The sequence below is a fragment of the Stenella coeruleoalba genome (assembly GCF_951394435.1).
Source record: "Stenella coeruleoalba genome assembly, chromosome: 6".
Classification (NCBI taxonomy): Eukaryota; Metazoa; Chordata; class Mammalia; order Artiodactyla; family Delphinidae; genus Stenella; species Stenella coeruleoalba.
The window spans coordinates 98,366,762-98,389,910 of record NC_137151.1 but is presented as its reverse complement, the minus strand read 5'-3'; the positions used below and the strand labels follow the sequence as shown (position 1 = coordinate 98,389,910).

Here is a 23,149-nt window from a genome sequence, read left to right as displayed (position 1 = left end):
AATCATACATCAGATGTATATCTTGGACAGCGCTAATAATAATCATAATAATGAAGGCTAATGATTAGTCAGGATTTTCTACATACTAAGCACTCTGGCTTTACATACATTATATTGTTTTGTCCTTTTACATCCCTGTCAGCCAGTATTATCTCATTTTACAGGTGAAGAAGCTAAAGCCCATGGATAATGGGTAGCTTGCCCAAGGCCACAGCAAAAGAGTCATAGAATCAAGCCTGGTTCTCTGACTTCAAAGCCCATTGTTCTTAACTGCTGCACATAATTTCCTCCCATTAGTACAGATTCCATAGGTTGTTACATCTAAGAATCAGTATTGAGAAGCTTAATGGATAACACATTTTTCTGTTTTCTCTTGAATCTGTTTATATAATGCCATGGTGATTTATGGGATATTTTTCTTTGTATAATAGATTGCACACACATACACCCTTGGAATGAGGGAGGTTTCAAGAGACATAATTTAGGTCCTCATTGATGTTCCATATTTATTATATTAACACCATCTGTAGTATTAAGTCAACTAAACTATTCCAGTAATAAAAGACAAAACTAACAGCTCTCATAATTTTCAATTGTCAAAAAAAATTAAAAATTTACAATTAATCTAGGAGATAATCTAATGCTATATTAATTTGTTTTCAAAATCTATGTTCAGAATCCTTTGTTTTGTAATCCTTATTCCTTTTTGCTTTCATCAGACTTAGCCCAACTATAGGTTGCGATTTTACTGATACAACAGAGGATAAAAATTTTAGACTATAGTATGTCACCAGTACTTTATCTTCAAAAATTATACAAAATTTGTCACCTGTAACAGTTTTTTCAGAACTATTTTATTCACTTCAGTCATGAAATTGTATACTTTGCTTAAAGTACTTTGCTTAAAATTCTCAGTTGCCTGAAATTGTATAAATTGTATAAATTCTTGGTGAAAGTCTTTGAATTTAATACAAACTTCTTATCTCTCTCTACCTTCTTTATCCCTTAGCACTGTTGCTGACCTCAAGGGGGCAAACACTTTCAGTTTTGTGTTTTGCACAGTACTCTTCAATGAATGAGTGTAGACTTCATAGGATTCTTGGTGAGGGAATATTGCATTCAAATGGAGAAAAGGTGATATATAACTAAGATGGTCCAGGATCCTAGGACTGCCATCTAGGCAGCATGTGTTGAACTTGGAATTCTGTAAAGAATACCTTGTTTGGGCTAAGTAGTACTCAATAAAATTTGTTGGTTTTTACATAAAGTAAACATGAAAGTCTGTCCCATGGGTGCCTATTAGTCACTTAATGCTAAATATTAAGGTTATTGTGACCATAAACATTGAAGATGGTTGCAAGACTTTCTGAAGAAGAGACCCAGATAGAAGAAAAATACATATAGATGAGAAGAATAACAGCTGATGCAATTTTGACTGTAAGCAACAAGGGAGTCAACAATGAGAAATCTACAAAGGATCAAGGCCAAGTCCTTTTAGGTGAAGACGGCAATCTGGAAGACCCTGGAATAATAAATAATACCATTTAGAAAAGATATTCTAATACGTGCCATTAAAGCTTTAAGTACATTGTGTCTAATTTTCACAAAACCCTGCTAACAATCGGTATTAAGACCCAAGAAGTATCAAATAACTTGCCCATTGTTACCCAGTTAAAGACTAAAGGCAAGAATGTTTAATTAGAGATATTTTTTACTGTCCCATTTTGCCTCAAAAAACCTTGTGGACCACTATAAGAATTGAATAGATATACAGGAAAAATTTTTAAGCCTAAACTTCATACAGAATGCCCCCCAAATTTATTGTGAATTGTATTATAATGAATACATCAATAAAAAGTATTATACCTTGTTAACAATACTCAGTATACAATAATTTATTGTTTGGTGCTGAGTTGTTTAAACACTGTTTCTTGCCAGGTCAGACAGATCTTGTTCAACTTTGGAAATATTACTTGGAAAAATTTAACTATTTCTTCATCTGTAAAATGAGGATAAATGTTCTAATAATTGTACCTACCGCCAACCTTAGAGGGTTGTTATGAGGAGCAAGTCAGAAAGCCTCTAAAACTTGCTTGGCCTATTTCCTGACACAGTGAATGCTCAATGTGCTTAGGGACTGAGAACCATCATTATAGGAAAATGTGTGTTCAGAACTTTGCGGGATGTTTCAGGAGGTTGCAACTAACCATCCATGGGAGCCCTTGAAGTCCCCCTTCTAAGTGAATTGAGTACAAAACTCAATTCCATTGATTGTGAGGGAAAGTCATGCCTAATATAACCTCTAGCTTCTGTTTTCCTAAAGAAATGTATTTCTTTCCTAAGACTTGAGAATTAAATGACTTGTCCAAGGTCAACCTAAGTAACAGAATACTGCTACTACAAACTGTCCACCAGGATTGTGAAGATTAATTTATTATTGCAGAGCTCTGCATATTTTGATGGAATTTCTACTAGTCACAGTAAGATTTACTGAGTCTGTTGGATTCTAACCCTTAAAAGAGACTACTTCTGAAAGCAAAACCAAAAAGCAATGCAATCAGAAGAGGGAAAACTATATGCTGGTGATAGAAAGGGTACTGAAGGAGGGTAAGAGCTATTGATGTGCATAAAAGGGGACAGGTGAATTCTTTTGCCAACATGAAGCTTTAGCTAATATAAACTGTCAGCTTTATTATTGCCGGAACAAATTACCCCACCACGATTCAAGCTCCCACAGGGAGAAGAACTAAAGCAGCTTAGCAACAAAAGCAGTGGTAAGAGGTGGGTTTTTTTTTTAATGTTAACAATGTCATTCATGACCACTGTTAAAATGTCACTAGCAAAGTGATTACAAACCCCTGTTACCAAAGGCCCAGTGTGGCTGGGGAATAGTTCAAGCAGAAATAAATGACACGCATGAGTATGACAATTTTTTAGACATTTTGTAAGGTTAATCCTACCTTAGCATAGCTAGACCTTAGGTTTGTGATTGACCCAACTTTTGGAAACAAGTACATGTGAAAAAAATGAACCTTGATAAAGACATTTTGGAACCAAAAAAGTATGTGTGTATACATAATGGGCACCTTTTATAAAAAGATAAAACAGTAATCCCCAAATAATTTTCTAATAACCAGTATTTTAAAATGTCTTAACAGTTGCACAGTATGTTGCTTATTTCATTTAGCCCAAGAGACAAGAATGTTAATGAGAAATTTGATTAGACCTCAGATCTAGATTGTAAGAGAACAAAGATCTCAGAGCCAAATACCCTTTTGCTTAAAGTGTTTTATGGTTTTTATTACTGAAAAATTTTAAAGAGTAAAGACTTACCTATGACTGATATTCAAACTTTGATTGATTTTCAAAATCATTGACATCTTAATTTTTTTAAAGTAACTTACACTGAAAAGCATATGTTGATATTGAAAAACAGGGTAAAATGTACAGTCTAGAACTAGTAATTAGTTTACAATATTTAATTTGAATTGGTATATAAAGAGATCATAAGATGAATAACAATTTCCTTCTTATTTCTTTTTGGCCATGCTGCACGGCATGCAGGATCTCAGTTCCCCAACCAGGGATGGAACCCATGCCCCCTACAGTGGAAGCACGGAGTCTTAACCACTGGACCACCAGGGAAGTCCCTAATTTCCTTCTTAGACGCATATAATTTCGGATCTGAAAAGGACTGTAGAAAAAAATCTAGTATCACACGTACATTTGGTAATTATGGAAATGGAGGCCAAGGAGAATAAGGAGTAAATGAAGGGACAGATCCTGTGATTTGAACCAGCCCTTCCGACTCCCGATTCAGTGACATCTCAAAGCCTGAAACTCAGCTCCATCATTTATTAAAGATTTGCAGAGTATCTGCTGTGTGTGAATACAATATTAAGTATTAGGACTACAAAGAGAAATACATATATGAAAAGTATCTCAGCAGATGCAAAAAAACCAATTGTGTTTACCTCTAGGTAGTTCAACTAGTCTGAGGAATAGCATAAAGAAAAGGATTGTATGCCTCTATCATTTGAGCATTTGGGGCTTCCCTGGTGGCGCAGTGGTTGAGAGTTCGCCTGCCGATGCCGGGGACATGGGTTCGTGCCCCGGTCCAGGAAGATCCCACGTGCCGCGGAGCGGCTGGGCCCGTGAGCCATGGCCGCTGAGGCTGCGCGTTCGGAACCTGTGCTCCGCAACGGGAGAGGCCACAGCAGTGAGAGGCCGCGTACTGCAAAAAAAAAAAAACACAACATTTGAGCATTTGAAGGCTTTTACGATAAGAATATATTGCTTCTGTAATTTTTAAAAACATTGTTTAAATGAAAAATAGCAAAACAAAACATTTAAGTTGATGAAAACTAAAAATAGGATGCAAAATTGTATGCATACTACATGTGGTTGGCAGCCTCTAACGTGGCCCCAATGATCCCTGCCTCCTGGGATTCACACTCTTTTGTCATCTTCGCTCCTTGCGTGTGGGCTAGACTTCCTGATTCACTTCTAATGAATAGGGATGCCTCTGCTGAGATGAAGTTTTAAACAGTCTGTGGTTTCTGTCTTGGGCTCTCTGGTTCTCTCCGTCTCAGATCACTGCCTGCCATGTTGTGAGGATACTTAAGGCAGCCTGTGGAGAGGCCTCATGTGGTAAGGAAGAGGCCTTCCAGTAACGGTATCAGTGAGCTGAATCCTGGCTGCCAGTTGAGTGGAGGTGACTGTAGCCCCAGCCAACAGCCTAATTGCAACCCCGTACATTTCTGGATTCCTAACACACAGAAATTATGAGCTAATAAATATTTGTTGTTTTTAACCACGAAATTTTGGGTTATTTTGTTATGCAGTAATAGATAATACACTATGATTACAACCAGGCAAAGGCATACACCAGGGTACCCACATCCAATGACTGACTCACGTGGGAGTATAAAGCCCTGGCCATCTAGACCCAATGGAGGACACTTCTCAAAGGCTGTTTAGCTCTCAAGCGTTCTGTGGGGCTGGCTGAGGCTGTCATTGGACCTGCATTGCAGCTCAACTTTTCCCTCTGCCCACTCCTGCCTTCTTCCTCTCCCTTACAGGTGTTGACCCCCATGGAACTCCTTCATAAATATTTTGCACATTGAATTCTGCTCAGAGTGTGCTACCTGGGGAATCCAAACCGTGACAGCCATGTAGAATATCTATGGATCCTACGTAGCTGCTCCAATTATCACTATGTCTCAGCCAACAAGAAGAGTGAGCGAGAAGTGGAGGACAAGCACTGATGTTTTATTGACATGACTTGGAAATTGCATCACTTCCATTCACATACCATAGGCAAGACTTATAGCCACACTCACCTGCATGAGAGGATGCTGGGAAATGCAGCTTCCAGCTGGACAGCCATCTACTCAACTAAAACAGAAATTCTAAGATGTGTTCTAGTTGATCTTTTGCTATGTAACAAACCACCCCAAAACTTAGTGGTGTAAAACAACAACCATTTTATTATGCTCATGAGATTCCGTGGATCCAAAATATAGAAAGGGCACAGGGAGATGGAGTCACAGCTGGATGACTAGAATATTTGGGGATGACTATAATAGCTGGGAACTGGAGCAGCTGTGGCTGGAGGACCTTCAGTCCCCAGATGGCATTTTCACTTACATGTTTGGCTCCTGGGCGGGAATGGTGGAAGGACAGGGTCAGATGGGATTGTCTTACAGAGCATCTACCTGTGGCCTATTCAGCATAACAGTCTCAGGACAGTTGTACTCACAGGGTGGTTCAGGGCTCCAAGAGCAAGAGGGTTCCTAGAGACCAAGGAGGAAGCTGCAAGGCTTTATATGACAACCTCAGAAGTTACATAGCATCACTTCACTGTACTTTATTGGTCAAGCCAGTCTCAAGAGCCCACCCAGATTCAAGGGGAGGAAGCATACATCCCACCTCTTGATGGGAGGAGGGTCAAATAATTAAAACCACCACAAAGGGAGAATAGGTATTGGGGGACAATTAGTTCCTGCCATCGGCCCTGTGATACATACTGCAGTAATGAAGAGGGAGATACACAGGAAAAAATGACTATAATCAACTATAAAGTGAAGTTTCTATAATATACCAATTAATCTATAGCTATTTTCTCATTACTTACCACAACTCGACTGCTTTTGTATTTAGTATAAAGTTGGTAAGTCCCCTCTCATATATAGGATAGAGTTCAGGCCCTTCTCTTTGGCTCTAATTCTTTAAGCTTTTAAATATAACTCAAGAACCTTGGCACCTATAACTGAAATGCTTTTGGGGGGATTAAGGCTATTTAGAGGAGGAAATGAGCCTTTGTTAGGTTGCCTACAGATTGTCCACCCTGGGTTACTGCAGATTGGGTAAGTACTAGGCCAAATGGAGTAATGTTCCTCAAGTAATATATTTAGTATCACAGTTTGAGTACAGTAGTGGAACCCAAAGTGTACTTTTTCAGTATCTCCTATTCCATTTCCACTTCACAGGATTTACTATATTCTTCAGCAGGGTAAGCAACCCCCCTGCCAGACAATGTACTGTATGTTATTAATGTAAATTATTTTCTGAATTAAAAAAAGGTGGCAAGTCATGGGCAAACTAGGACAGGAACTGAGTCTGTTGAGGTCTTTAAACTCTTCCAAGACTTGGGGATTTTCCTTATGTGCCTAGGGTTAGGGTGACCTTGTCCCATTGTTCTAGAATAGAAGCATATACCTTGCTGCTGGAAAGCCCTGGGATAATGTTGGAAATCTAAAAGGAGCAGTAAAGCATGACTAAATTTCATTAATCTCAATTTCCCCTGCCAAGAAAAATAAAGGCCAAAATTTTTTTGCCTGTTTCTGCTTTTTTTCTTTGACGACTGAAAGTAACCTGGTCTTGATCTGAGATGTGTTGTTATGTGGATAAAGTTAAATCATAATAGAGCCTTCAGATAGCTCCTCAAACCCCAAACTACAATTCCCATAAAGCATAAAGTGGAAATTTATGGTTTGCTTAGTAGCCGCAACTAAACAGCTGCACCCCGTCATGAGATGGAGCTTGTTTTGTATCTGCAAACGCAGAGGGAATGAGGAGTGAGGGGCAGCAGCATTCCCTTGGGAATTTGGGGTTGTTCCTCAGTAACTTGCGTATGTCTTTACTCTGTGACCGGTGCCCTCCCCTATGTTTACCCTTCACTTTCTAGTCAAATGCAGCTGTCCATCTCTCTTAAAACCTCTTGTTCCATAAGAGGTAGGATTTGCTCCTCACTTCTTTCACTCTTTATATCTCTAGTGGTTTGTCTCTCATGTTCTTAGCTAATACTTTTCCTCTCACGTCGTTCCCAGTCATATATGAGGCTCATTTTCTACAGGTTCACATTTGTCACTGTCATCTCATGTAATCTGTACCTTTCCTTCATTGTGACTCAGCATACAAAATATATTGCCCTTTGGTTAAACCAGAACGATTCTCAGATTCTCATCCAAAACTGGAATATTAGGATAAATATTTTGTAAGGGAGTGGCTTCAGGAAAATGTGGTACCCTGTATAAATCTATTGATTGCCAGAAAAGAGATACCTAATCTTTTTAAATAACTTGTTTGATTCTTTGAGAGTCCACATCTTATTCCACTAAGATCTTTTTGATTGGAATTGTTTCTTCCATTTCATGTTTTGTGAGTTAATTCATTAAGTCCCTGTGCAAGAAAAGCAGTTTTCAGAAGGAAAACAGAAACCACCCTAAAAGGGGTCAGAGACATTTCTGCTAGGCAAACTACCAAAGAGATTAATAGGAGCTTCTATGCTACGAATACACCAACCTGCTATTATCTTTAATAGCTTTACAACTAAGGCTACTAGGCAAGGACTGTGCCTGCTCAGTTTTTAAATTTGAACATTGTGATGTTAACTCAAATTATAATGCCTAATCCTCAAGCTTGAGTGGAGCAAGTCAACGGCTCACCCCTGGGAATAAGTTAATTTTTCCCAGGCACCAAGGTACTGATTAGGGCGCTGGGCAAGGAATTTTCCTAAATCGGCCCTGCAGCCCAGGAAGTCATTCCTTTTCCCTGGCAAGCACCTCCCAGAGAGCAGTGTTGACTCACTTCTGACTTAGCATGCTTACCACACAATAAACGGTTGAGAAATTATTGTCTCTGCTAGAGTTCTTGTTGCAGTAGAACATATGTATGCATTTAATGGCCAAAAAGACCACCAGATCTCAGTTTCCTATGGGGCCCATAATTCTTTCCCTGGTCCCTTTTCTCCCCTGAACCCACCCACCAAACTAATACATCAAAAGCGTTAGCTGGTCATTTGCAGCAACATGGATGGACCTAGAGATTATCATACTAAGTGAAGTAAGCGAGACAGAGAAAGACAAATATCATATGATATCACTGATATGTGGAATCTAAAAAATAGTACAAATGAGCTTATTTACAAAACAGAAACAGACTCACAGACAAAGAAAACAAACTTATAGTTACCAAAGGGGAGTGAGGAGGGAACGGATAAATTGGGAGTAGGGGATTAACAGATGAAGACTACCATATATACAACAAATAAACAGCAAAGACTTACTGTGTAGCACAAGGAACTATATTCAATATCTTGTAACAAACTATAATGGAAAAGAATAAAAAAAGAATATAGATATATACATAATATATATGTATAACCAAATCACTTTGTTTTACACCTGAAACTAGCAGAATATTGTAAATCAACTATACTTCAAAAAAAAAAAAAAAAAAGCTCAAGAAGAGTGATAACTAGGGATAATATCCATCCCCAGTTCCTGTATGTTAATTGAGCAACTATTATGGGTTGAGGACTGTACAGGTGCTGGAGATAGACCCGGTCATCAGTGGCAAAGACAGACAAGTCACTGATGATTGCATCTATGTGCAAGTGCTGTGACAGAACAAGAACAAGGTGCTCTGGGAATAGCAGAGAAGGCACCTTCCTGACAGCCCTGACAGGGAGGGTGTCAAGAGCTATCAGGGAAGGCTTCCAAGAGGAAGTGCTTACTGTGAGGAGTCTTGCGGGTTGAGTAGGAGTACGCCAAGTGGACAGAAGGAGCACAGCAAGCAAGGACGCAGAGATCTGAGAAAGCATGCCCTTTTGGGAAAACAGCGGCTCTGACAAAATGGTGCCGTAAAGGTTTGTAGATGCCAGACAATGTGGTTTGCTTCATGAAGGAACTTATGCTTTATCTGGAGGCACTGATGGATGTGCCTCCTCACCTAGAGAGGACATTTAAGTGAAGAGAATCGAGCTGAGAAAAGTATCTCGAAGTCATGAACTAATACAGGTTTGGAGTTTCACAGATCCTGGTCAAGCCCCATGTGTGACTTAACCAGCCCACTTCACCTCTATGATTTTGTGGTCAACCAGCAAGAACACCCACCCCTTAGGGTTACTCTGAGGACTAAATGGAATTATTTACTCATGTCAAATTGGCAGCAAAGTGTGTGTCACCTAACAAACATTTTAATAAACATAAGTTTTCTTTGCTTTAAAAAAAAGAAAAGTTGGCTGGTCTTTTCTCTCCTCACCCTCCATGTTGCCCCAAAGCCTCTCACCTTCCTTCCCCCGCAAACCCTCGAAATTTACTCTTTTCCACCAGAGCCCCCCCAAATTTACTCTCTGTTCTTCAACATATACGCACCAAATTTAGCCCCTCTCTAGCTACATATTTTGGGGGGCATTGGAGGGAGGGAGATAGAATGAGTCAGCAACAGACTGCCTTCTGGTTAAGTAGTGCATAAAGCTGTCTTTTTTAAAAAGCTGCCTAGCATTCCATCGTGTGCCTCTACAAAAATGGATCCCAATTCCCTATCAATAATGATAACTAAAATGTATTGAGCATATACTATGGATTAGGCACTGTTCTAAACACTGTCACAACCCAGTGGAGTAAATTTTGTGACTAGCTTCACTTTACAGATGGGTAAGATAGCAGCACAGTGAGATAATTTGTCCACGATCACATAGTAAATTATGGAGATGGGATTTGAATCCAGGTGATTCTTAACCACTATGCTATACTGCTTCCCTATTGATGGGATATTTAGGGCTTTCCTAGATTTTTTTTTCTATTACAGATAATGTAGTAATAAATATCCTTAGACGTAAACATTTGCATACTTTTCTAAATACATCTGTTAGGACACATTCCTTGAAATGACATCATGGGATCAAAGAGCAGCACAATTTTATTTGAAGAGAAAACGTTTCTCCTCCAAATGTATCATTTGTTTGGAGGAGGGAGCATTTTACTAGAGCAGTAAGCCATCCTCTTATACATTTAAAATTTTGCTTGCGAAAGTGCTAGAAAGTCATCTTAGTGCTTTACCATCTAGGTGGTTCTTTGCTCACATCATTTCTGTTATTTAACTAGGAGTAGAGACAGGGAAACTAAAGCAAATAGGCCCTGGGTCATAGCAGTTGTTATTGATTTAAATGACTGGGTCTTCCCTATCAAACTACCACTGGCATTTTTCACAGAACTAGAACAAAAAAAATCTCACAATTTGTATGGAAACACAAAAGACCCCGAATAGCCAAAGCAGTCTTGAGAACGAAAAACGGAGCTGGAGGAATCAGGCTTCCTGACTTCAGACTATACTACAAAGCTACAGTAATCAAGACAGTATGGTACTGGCACAAAAACAGAAATATAGATCAATGGAACAGCATAGAAAGCCCAGAGATAAACCCACGCACATATGGCCACCTTATCTTTGACAAAGGAGGCAGGAATGTACAGTGGAGAAAGGACAGCCTCTTCAATAAGTGGTGCTGGGAAAACTGGACAGCTACATGTAAAAGTATGAGATTAGATCACTCCCTAACATCATACACAAAAATAAGCTCAAAATGGATTAAAGACCTAAATGTAAGGCCAGAAACTATCAAACTCTTAGAGGAAAACATAGGCAGGACACTCTATGACATAAATCACAGCAAGGTCCTTTTTGACCCACCTCCTAGAGAAATGGAAATAAAAACAAAAGTAAACAAATGGGACCTAATGAAACTTAAAAGCTTTTGCGCAGCAAAGGAAACCATAAAGAAGACCAAAAGACAACCCTCAGAATGGGAGAAAATATTTGCAAATGAAGCAACTGACAAAGGATTAATCTCCAAAATTTATAAGCAGCTCATGCAGCTTAATAACAAAAAAACAAACAACCCAATCCAAAAATGGGCAGAAGACCTAAATAGACATTTCTCCAAAGAAGATATAAAGACTGCCAACAAACACATGAAAGAATGCTCAACTTCATTAATCATTAGAGAAATGCAAACCAAAACTACAACGAGATATCATCTCACACCAGTCAGAATGGCCATCATCAAAAAATCTAGAAACAATAAATGCTGGTGTGGAGAAAAGGGAACCCTCTTACACTGTTGGTGGGAATGTAAATTGATACAGCCACTGTGGAGAACAGTATGGAGTTTCCTTAAAAAACTACAAATAGAACTACCATATGACCCAGCAATCCCACTACTGGGCATATACCCTGAGAAAACCATAATTCAAAAAGAGTCATGTACCAAAATGTTCATTGCAGCTCTCTTTACAATAGCCCAGAGATGGAAACAACCTAAGTGTCCATCATCGGATGAATGGATAAAGAAGATGTGGCACATATATACAATGGAATATTACTCAGCCATAAAAAGAAACAAAATTGAGCTATTTGTAATGAGGTGGATAGACCTAGAGTCTGTCATACAGAGTGAAGTAAGTCAGAAAGAGAGAGACAAGTACCGTATGCTAACACATATATATGGAATTTAAGAAAAAAAAATGTCATGAAAAACCTAGGGGTGAAACAGGAATAAAGACACAGACTTACTACTAGAGAATGGACTTGAGGCTATGGGGAGGGGGAAGGGTAAACGGTGACAAAGCGAGAGAGAGGCATGGACATATATACACTACCAAACGCAAGGTAGATAGCTAGTGGGAAGCAGCCGCATAGCACAGGGAGATCAGCTCGGTGCTTTGTGACCGCCTGGAGGGGTGGGATAGGGAGGGTGGGAGGGAGGGAGACGCAAGCGGGAAGAGATATGGGAACATATGTATATGTATAACTGATTCACTTTGTTGTGAAGCTGAAACTAACATACCATTGTAAAGCAATTATACTCCAATAAAGATGTTAAAATAAAATAAAAATAAAAAAATAATAAATGACTGCGTCTTTGATATATATTTTTTCATCTGTAAAATGGGGATATTAGGTACCACCTACTTTATCTACCACCTATGGATTTAGAGGCACAAATATGAATGTATACATTTTTCATATGTATCACTGAAAACACATAATGGAGGGTTACCCATCCAGGGACCAGGGAAAGAACTATGGGCCCAATAGGAAATTGAGATCTGGTATCTTTCTGGTCACTAAAAGCATACATGTGCTTTATTGCACCAGAAACTATCAGAGACAATAATTTCTCAACCCCTTATAGTATGTGACCATCTGTATAAGTCCTAGTACAGTTTCCTTAAGTAGGCTCACTGTAAATATTTTATGAATAAATTAATAAAGTTTTCAAGGCCATGCATAAATTTTCCAAAGCTAAAACTAAGGTCCTCTCTTAAAAAAACACAACTTTGTCTTACCCCTAAATAATAAATATCTGTATCTTCTTTAGGAGAACCCTGTTCATAATATAGTTTAAGGGTGTTGCAATTTGATCTCAGGCAAACTAATAAATCAAAAGATCCAGAGAAAAAGTCTGAAATTAGCTAGTTTGTCAAATGTTGAGTAACTGCCTCTCTATACATTTGGAAAATACAGAAATGTAGAAAAATAATCCATTTATTGACTAGTAGCCCTTCATGCTGTGTAATTTTTATTGGTCTTTTAGGACACTATCTTCTATTTCTTTAAAGTTATTGATAGACAATAACTAATAATAAAATAATAATAATAACCAGGGTTCGAGCCCTGGTCTGGTAAGATCCCACATGCCGCGGGGCAACTAGGCCCGTGAGCCACAACTACTGAGCCTGTGCGTCTGGAGCCTGTGCCCCGCAACAAGAGAGGCCGTGACGGTGAGAGGCCCGCGCACCGCGATGAAGAGTGGCCCCTGCTTGCCGCAACTAGAGAAAGCCCTCGCCCAGAAACAAAGACCCAACACAGCCAAAAATAAATAAATTAATTAATTAAAAAAAAATAACTAGGTTGGGAAATATCTACAAACTTCAACATGAAAATATTTTTGATTCAGGTGTTCTGGAATGGAAAAATTTACACATTTCTATGAATGAAATACGTAAGTACTCAAATGTATAAAGTAAACATGAAAATCATTCTTTCTGACTAGATGTGAACAGAATATATTGTTAAGAATCCATCACAAGGGCTTCCCTGGTAGCACAGTGGTTAAGAGTCCGCCTGCCAATGCAGGGGACACGGGTTTGAGCCCTGGTCCGTGAAGATCCCACATGCCCCAAAGCAACTAAGCCCGTGTGCCGAAAAAAAAAAAAAAAATCTATCATGAGGCAGCAAAAATTTAAGTTTCCATCCAGGATTTTTCCAAGAACTGGAGAAATAATACTGTTTTAATCTGTTTGGGCTGCTATAACAAAATACAACAGACTAGGTAGCTTATAAACAACAGAAATTTATTTCTCACAGTTCTGGAGGCTGGGGTCAAGTTCTGGTGAAAACCCTCTTCCAGGGTCTGCAACAGATGGTAGCAGACTACCATCTCTCACTGTGTCCTCAAAATGGAAGGGACTAATCCCATTCATGAAAGTTCCATCCTCATGACTTCAGCACCTCCAAAAGGCGCCACCTCCTAATATCATCACCTTAGGCATTTAGGATTTCAACATATGAATTCTAAAGAGACACAAACATTCAAATCATAGCAAATACCTAAATTGATAGCAGTCCAACTTAAATATGGGAAAGTAACGGCCAATGGCAAAAGATACAAGTGTATAGTTCTACCTTATTCTGAATAACTGTGCTGGGAGCTACATTCTCCCTGAGTAACGCCCTCAAATTAAAGAGATGATTTCAACAGCGGTAATGATGAACTTGAGTCTGAAATGTCCTGGGCTCTAGTTATTGTATGTGCATTCAATAGGACTTAGATTTACTAAGTTTGTGCAGCATTTAGGCTGTTTCTAAAGTTTCTGTTCGTATGTATCACAGTCTATTGAGATTACAGTTTTTCAGCTATATGCCAAAGTTGGGGAAAATGATCCAGTTACGAGCAGGATTTGGAACAATCATTATATCCAAATTTTTTTTTTTTAACTGGTGGCAACACTATGTGATACTGTACACACCGATCTGTGTGTTAGAGGAGAAAGCTCTGGAATTGGTTCCCTAGATTTAAGTCCTGGTTCTACTGCTTAGCAGCCATGTCATCTCTATTACTGTTACCTATTGATATGGGGGTGATGATGATAGTAACACCTGCCTCATAGAGTTGACCAAATAACATATTATGTGTAAAGCACTGGGCAGGAATAAGTGTTTAATAAGTTGTTGATATTTCATCCTTTAAAAAGAAAGAATGAAAAAGTATACTTAGAAGCCTGTGATTTAGTATGCAACCAATCTATAATTTAGTACTAGAATAGAAAGCATTAAATGGCTTTCCTTTTATTTGTTGTTTTTTTAAAAATTAATTAATTAATTAGTTTTTATTTTTGGCTGCGTTGGGTCTTTGTTGCTGCGCGGGCTTTCTCTAGTTGCGGCGAGCGGGGACTACTCTTTGTTGCGGTGCGCGGGCTTCTCACTGCGGTGGCTTCTCTTGTTGCGGAGCACGGGCTCTAGGCGCGTGGGCTTCAGTAGTTATGGCGCATGGGCTCAGCAGTTGTGGTGCATGGGTTTAGTTGCTCGCGGCATGTGGGATCTTCCCGGGTCAGGGCTCGAACTCGTGTCCCTTGCGTTGGCAGGCAGATTCTTAACCACTGTGCCACCAGGGAAGCCCCTAAATGGCTTTTCACACATAATACTTGACATCAAAATTGTATTTCTAGTTTGTTGAAAGTAGTAAGAATGGGAAAACCTTGGTTTTAGAAACGAACTCCCAGACAGAAAATAAGTATATAAGAATTAGATATTTGAATTATTCCCTGAGATTAAGCTTCTAAAAGCAATATCCCCATATTTTGAACCATGATTTATTACATCTTACTGGTCATCACTAATATCTATCTAGTGTCTTGCACAGTCAGAAATGAATAAAAAGTAAATGCACAGTTATAGGCAGGAGTATGAAGAGAACATTTTTTGTTTGTTTGTTTGCGGTACGCGGGCCTCTCACTGCTGTGGCCTCTCCCGTTGCGGAGCACAGGCTCCGGACGCTCAGGGTCAGTGGCCACGGCTCACGGGCCCAGCCGCTCCGCGGCATGTGGGATCTTCCCGGGCTGGGGCACGAAGCCGTGTCCCCTGCATTGGCAGACGGTCTCTCAACCACTGCGCCACCAGGGAAGCCCAGAACATTTAATTTTTTTCATTTATCTCTGGCAATGTAATTTCCAACCAATAATGTACACACAGATTATAGAAACCGAGCTCTTTGGACAGCAGAGTAATGCATCATGGTAAACTATAATAATTGCTTTTACAACTGGGTGTGGTCCTGTAAAATCTGTGCTGTTGGTGACAGTGAAGGAGGAGGAGAGGCAAATGAACAGGAGTTCTTCACTGCTTCTGGAGGACAAATCAAAACCAATGTCCTGGGCTTTCCTGGTGGCCCAGTGGTTGAGAGTCTGCCTGCCGATGCAGGGGACGCGGGTTCGTGCCCCAGTCCGGGAAGATCCCACATGCCGCGGAGCGGCTGGGCCCGTGAGCCATGGCCGATGAGCCTGTGCGTCCGGAGCCTGTGCTCCGCAACGGGAGAGGCCCCAACAGTGAGAGGCCCGCGTACAGCAAAAAAAAAAAAAAAAAAAAAATCCAATGTCCTACCAATGGAGGATTAATGACATTACTTTTACAAAGGATTTAGACAAATGTGCAAATATATTGCAATTTTTAAAAAAGGGACCTACTGGGCTAAGAAGTAAAAAGGGACCTGTTATTAAAGGGATATTTTCCTTTTGCCTGATTTATGTGGACTGATAGTCCCATTAGTCCAAATATATTTATGTGGTTGGCAGAATAATGGCCCCCAAATATGTCCATGTTCTAATCCCCTAAACTGTGAATGTTACCTTACATGCAGAAGGGATTTTGTAGATGTGACTGAATTAAGGGTCTTGAGATAGGGAGATTATTCTGGATTGTCTGGGTGGGCACAATGTAAGCAGAAAGATCCTAATAAGAGCAAGGCAGGACAAGAGTCAGAGGAGGTTGAAAGACACTATGTTGCTGGCCTTAAAGACATAGGAAGGGGAATTCCCTGGCGGTCCAGTGGTTAGGGCTCCACACTCTTGCTGCCTAGGGCCTGGGTTCAGTCCCTGATAGGGGAGCTAAGATCCCAGAAGCCATGAGGTGCAGCCAAAAAATAAATAAATAAAGACGTAAGAAGGAAGCAGGAGTCAACGAAAGCAGGTAGAAGCTTCTAGAAGCTGGAAAAGGCAAGGAAACAGATTCTCCCCTAGAGCCTCCAGAAGGAACGTAGCCCTGCTGACACCTTGATATTAGCCCAGTAAAACCATTTCGGATTTCTGACCTGCAGGACTGTAAGATAATAAACCTATGTTGTTTTAAGCCACTAAATTTGTGGTACTTTGTTAGGACAGCGAATCGAAACGAATACATTCATTAATCTGCACCTAACCTGTGGAGACACCAATTTGTAGCCAGTACAAACTGAAACGTACTTCTAGTTCTCTTGGATTAAAACTGGAGTTATCCGTGGAAAAGTGATTTATTCTGGGGCTGGAGCAGGAAGAAATACAAGGTGAATCTAGAGTGTCTCATGGTGTTAGAAAGTAAAGAAGTGCTGAAAAAGGATGAGAGCACGTGGAAAGGGCACAGGAGCTAACCTGAAAGAGCTCCCAATGGCCAAAGCTGGAACAATTAGAACAACAAAATAATGATAGTGTTGGATTCTAATTCCCCAAATAAAATATATATCCATGCATCCACAATGAAATAAATAAATAAATAAATGGAGGAGAATGGACAGTTCCACTGATGAATGTTAAAATTAGTGTAGGAAGGTTTGAGGAGAAATAAAATATTCACATAGTTCAAAGTATCTCCCCCAAGGTATCTTTTAATTACAAATGGCAAAATAGTAACGTTACAACGGAGAAACCAGAAGACACCAGCCAAACCAAGTAATTGGGCTAATAGCACTAGTGTGGTAGGCATAATTCTAAGATGTCCACTCCCTCCCCTTCCTCCCCACCTTCGACATGCCTTTCATAACCATCCAGGCTGTGAATACGATGGATTTTAATCCGTGACTAGGTTATGTGACACAGTTGACTTTAAAAAAGGGACTATGGGTTTGGGCCTGACCTAATCATATGAGCCTTTTAAATCAGGGTCTAGAAGTCAGAGATTCAAAGCGTGAGAGGGACTGTAGGGGAGGGAAATTCTCCTGCTGCCCTTGTAAATGGAGAAGCCACCAGTGAGAATTTGAGAATGGCTTCTAGGAACTGAGAGTGATTCCTGCTGCCAACCCGCAAGAAAACAGTCCATCCTGAATTCTGCCAACAACGTGAATGAGCTGGAGGACCACAAGCTCCAGCTGAGGACACAGCCCAGCTGACACCTCGATGTTGGCCTTGGAAGACCCTGAGCGGGGAGCTCAGCCGCACTCAGCTTGGCCCTCTAAGCTGCAGAAACTGTGAGATAAGAAGCTGGGTGTCGGGCTTCCCTGGTGGCGCAGTGGTTGAGAGTCCACCTGCCGATGCAGGGGACGCGGGTTCGTGCCCCGGTGTGGGAAGATCCCACATGCCGCGGAGCGGCTGGGCCCGTGAGCCATGGCCGCTGAGCCTGCGCGTCTGGAGCCTGTGCTCCGCAATGGGAGAGGCCACAACAGTGAGAGGCCCGCGTACCACACACACACAAAAAAAGCTGGGTGTTGTTCTACGGTGCCAGGTCTGCGGGGACGTGTCACAGCAGCAGCACAAAACCATACAACCAGTCGTAACACAGGTCAACATCATGTGCTCCCTGATAGGATGCTCTGAAAAGGACATATGATGTCTGAGATTTTCTTGCCAAAAATACATTCCCTCATCTAATCATGAGGAAATATCAGAGAAACCCAGACTGAGAGACATTCTACAAAATAACTGACTGCCACACCATTGGAAAGCAGTTATACTCTAATAAAGATGTTTTTAAAAAAATAATAACTGACTGGTACTGTTCAAAAGGGTGGAGGTCATGAAAGACAAGAACAGACTGAGCACCTGAAGCAGAAAAAGGACATTAGTGGTAGACCTGCAAAATCAGAATAAAGTCTGTAATTTAGTTAACAACAACAAAAATTACAACAGAACATACCCAAAGTTATTCCTCTAAAGAATCAGGCGACTCTATGTAATCTTAAGCAATTCACTTCTAGAATGTTTTTCCAGTTATTAGGTAACACGAAAAGCATTTGTAGTGTGCTTTAGGATTCTTAGCTGAAATAGTAACTGTTGTGTTGCTTACTGTTTGTCTTTGCTATTTTCCTTTAAGATGGCTACATGTTGGAAGAGTTACTGTGTTTTGGAAGACTCAGTATGCTTCAACATTGTAATGGCTTTGGTGCAACAGTACAGATCAATGAAAACAAATACTATTAATGGATGCAATCCAAAAATGAAAAATTAGACAACTTAGTATATTGTGGAGGCTTCTGTGGTTGTTGCTTTGATGTTTGCTTTTTACTATTATTTCAAATTAAGGAGTTGGCATGTAGAACTATAAATACACAAAATCCTTTCAACAGCTTAAAAAAATCAGCATTTCAGAAGTTGCCTGAATTCAAGTCAAGACAGAGGGAGGGAAGCAAAAAACACTGTTTGAACAGTTTGATTCAGACAAGATAGAAATGCCCTTCCAGTAGAGAAAAAAAAGGGCAAATGATCTGCATGGAGTATTTACATCAGTTTTCTAAGAATGGTATCATGCGTCTCCTTTCCCTATAATCTTTTTCTTAGCTTCATTTCAGAGAACTGGACATATCCTGTAGAGACTGAGTGATAATTTATCACTGCATCAGTGATTATTGCATGAAGTACTCTGACTTTGCTGCTCATACATTTTAGGTAACGTAATTCTTCCCTCCTTCCTCCATAGAGAGAAACATAGTGCCTAACATCTAGCTCAAGGCTGGCTTAACGGCCTCCTCTGAGGTTAATGTTAACATCATTCTGGACGGAGCAACAGGAAGCATCTGTGTATCTTACCACAAACCGAGATGATCCACTCTTTCCCCATTTGAAGTATAAATTTTGTTGGTATTAAATTACTTAACCGCTCTTGCTGTGCACACCTAAAACATTTAGCTATATAAAACATCATGGTAATAAGCTCTGAGAAAACTGAAATGATTTATGACTATGTAAATATTTATTTAATTCTTCCCAGTTGGTCAATATTGATTTTTTTTTTCTCGTCTATAATTTAAAGGAAACTTGTAGTATGAAAGCTATTCTGACAAATCTTTGGTTCTTATGTTCTGGAACCATCTATGGTGACAGCAAAACTCAGGGAACAATGTTAGTTAATTAACAGCTGCCAAGTTACCTGGAGGAGCAGATGGTATAGTTGATTACGTCCTACAAAATGGGGGAAGGGAACACTCCAAGATATTTGCTCAAATATGCTTGAGCGTTTCCACACAAAAGGCTTTAATTGAAAGCCATACTTTTTCCCTCTTGTATGTTTGCCTTTTACTTCGGGTGATTCTCTTATATTGTATTTATTAGCCTGTCAAGTGTTCAATATTAAGTGACATTAGTCATTTAAAAGTAGAGTATACAGAAAATAAATACATAAACAAAAATAGAGCATACATTTTAAGTGTTTTTACCAATGAAGAATGTACAACAATTGGGGAATTCCCTGGCGGTCCAGTGGTTAGGACTCTGAGCTTTCACTGCCAAGGGCGTGGGTTCGATCCCTGGTCAGGGAACTAAGATCCCACAAGCTGCACAGTGTGGTCAAAAAAAAAAAAGAATGTACAACGGAAATACGCCAAGAATACTTAACACCAATCCCGGATATTTTTAACTGGACTATAACATGGTCAAATGGAATATAATGCTCAAAGGTTATTGACATAATTAAAATTGTACAGATATTTTACTAATCGTCTTGGACCTGTATTGAGATTGACAACAGAAATTCCATACTTGCTTCCTTAGAACCTTTCTCATTTAACCTATCCAGAAGCCATATCTTGATTATCTAACAATCTCAAAGAGATTGTACTGCTTAAAAATTCAAAATCTCAAATATTCATTAATTCAAATATTTATGGTGCATAGTTTGTGCTTGGCACTCTTCTAGATGCTAAGTCAACAAAATAGCTCAAGAGGAAAAAAAAAAAAAGGACAAAACCCCTAGCCTTGGGACTTCTCTGGCTGTCCAGTGGTTAAGACTCCACACTCCCAACAAAGGGGGCCTGGGTTCGATCCCTGGTCAAGGAACTAGATACTGCATGCCGCAACTAAGACCCACACAGCCAAATAAATAAATAAAAACAAAACAAAAACCCCCTAGCCTTCACAGTTTTTATATATATATATATATATATATATATATATATTTTTTTTTTTTTTTTTTTTTTTTTTTGCGGTACACGGGCCTCTCACTGTTGTGGCCTCTCCCTTTGCGGAGCACAGGCTCCGGATGCACAGGTTCGGCGGCCATGGTTCATGGGCCTAGCCTTTCCGCGGCATGTGGGATCCTCCCAGACCAGGGCACGAACCCGTGTCCCCTGCATCAGCAGGCGGAGTCTCAACCACTGCGCCACCAGGGAAGCCCCACAGTTTATATTTTGAAAAGTAGGATCTGTATAAAAATAAAACATCCCCCAAACAATAATTCTTTCCTTTCTTGCCAGACGTAAGACACTTGAGGGCAGGGACTGCTGTTTCCCTAATATCCTAACCACTGTGCCTAGCACAGTATAAATGATTCACAGGTACTCCTTGAATAATTAAATAGCAGATCTTTTTTTAAAAAACTTTTATTTATTTGTTTGGCTGTGCTGGGTCTTAGTTGCGACATGCGCGATCTTTTTCAGTTGCAGCATGCGGGATCTTTAGTTGTGGCACTCAGGAAATTAGTTGCAGCATGTGGGATCTAGTTCCCTGACCAGGGATCAAACCCAGGCCCCCTGCATTGGGAGCATGGAGTCTTAACTATTGGACCACCAGGGAAGTCCAGAAGATCTTGCCTGTTACATCTGTTTGAACTTTTCAGCTTGGCTCTCAAAGTCCTCTTAACTGGGCCCTACCCTACTGCTGTCTTTTCCTCCATTTTCCCACACACACCTTCTGTTGAGACATGCTCACTCCTGCTTTACCAAATGCCTTTTTCTCTGTCCAGGTAAATAAAAATTCTCTCCATTTAAATTCAACAAACACTGATCTAGTATCTCCTATGTGCCAGGACTGTGCTAGAGACGTCCACAGATCTTCTTGAATCTATACACGTACTCTCATTGGTTTTAAGAGTGGGAGAGGCTCACAGTTCTGAGAGCAGCCAGGGGTCCCTCGGCTACTGAGTCAGGGCCGGATCTCCCACAATAACCCAAGGCAGGCTTCTCTTACTCTGCCCCTTTTCTTCCCTACTGAGCCCTTGATTGTTCTCCAAGGGCTTCCCAGATGTCATTTACCTTGCAAGTAGGTCATAAACTCCCTGTGCACAACTGTGCACATATGTGCAACTGTGCACATATTTTCTTTTACTTCCCTGCAGAGCCTAACCAAGTACCATGCCCATTGAGCACTCAATAAATACCCTGCTAACTGAGAAGGTTAACCAACTCGGGAGTTAACCTTTGCAACAAATACTTTTCTTTTCTTTTTTTTTTTTTTTTTGCGGTATGTGGGCCTCTCACTGTTGTGGCCTCTCCCGTTGCGGAGCACAGGCTCCGGATGCTCAGGCTCAACGGCCATGGCTCACGGGCCCAGCCGCTCCGCGGCACGTGGGATCTTCCCAGACCGGGGCACGAACCCGTGTCCCCTGCATCGGCAGGCAGACTCTCAACCACTGCTCTCAACCACTGGAGATGCAAGTTATCTTTGACTTGTAGGTAAACAATTTAATGTTCAGCTGATCTACTTCCTTCATTGACTTGAATTACAAGCCTGTTCAGTTTATTTTTACCAGCAACGAAGACCTAGTGTTTCCAGGTTCTCTCTGACCATACAACCACTCCTTCGTGTCTTTGAGGTACAGCCAGCTAAACTGCATGGACAAGCTGTATTTTGATGAGATAACCTATCCAGGCTCAAAGGTTCTCATCAGCCAGCACATTTACCACAGATGCGTCCAGCTTGGCCGGGAGTCGGAAAAAAAAAAAAAACTTAAAATATTTTTAAGCGCAGTGGTCTCCAAGTTCCTCTCAGGCCTCACCTTCCTTATAGTGTTCAACCAGGGCAATTCAGACCCTTATCCTGTACCTAGACTGTAAAGCCAATGAGGACAGGGACCGCCTGTCTTGCTCACCACTTCACCACTGCAGGATGCTATGAACGTCAGCCTCATAAGATATAGCAGTATCTCTTCAACTTTTTGTCCTTAACCCACCATAAAAATATACATATATGTATCTATAGCTGAAATTTTTTGTGAAATAATACTTCGACTGCAATGACTTTGGGTATTTTCTATTCTATATCACTCTACTCTTTTTAGTAGGTCATAAGCTGCGAAACTGATTTAAGTTCCCTCTTGTAAAGACTCTATGCCAGAGCTGAGATGAGGTCTCTCACCACTGCATCACCCAGGACCCTGAATAAGACCCCACAATCATTTTCTGTTAGAGCCAAGTGCCAGGGAACTGCATAGCTGTCTGGCACAAGGCTGAGTGAATAAACGCTTGTGGTTTTGTGTTGGCTGAGCCTGTTCTTACTGTGAAAATATACAGTTTGATCATATGTTTTAAAAATAATTAATCATTTTCTCAAGAGCACTAGTAACTAACCAAACAGAGAAATCTCACACAAATCATGCAAAAAAGTAGTAAATATGTAAATAGGGTTCT

At 40.3% G+C, this 23,149-nt stretch overlaps 1 protein-coding gene across 1 annotated transcript in view; it reads right to left on the bottom strand.

Annotated features, from left to right (window-relative positions):
• Positions 1-1,401: 1,401 nt before the first annotated feature.
• Positions 1,402-23,149, bottom strand: part of LOC307187829 (uncharacterized protein) — a gene marked incomplete at its 5' end in the record, with an annotated part of 33,718 nt that continues 11,970 nt past the window's right edge. Inside the window, 3 exons of the mRNA XM_079924361.1 lie at positions 1,402-1,522; positions 3,975-4,234; positions 5,343-5,397. The remainder of the gene's footprint in view (positions 1,523-3,974; positions 4,235-5,342; positions 5,398-23,149) is intronic.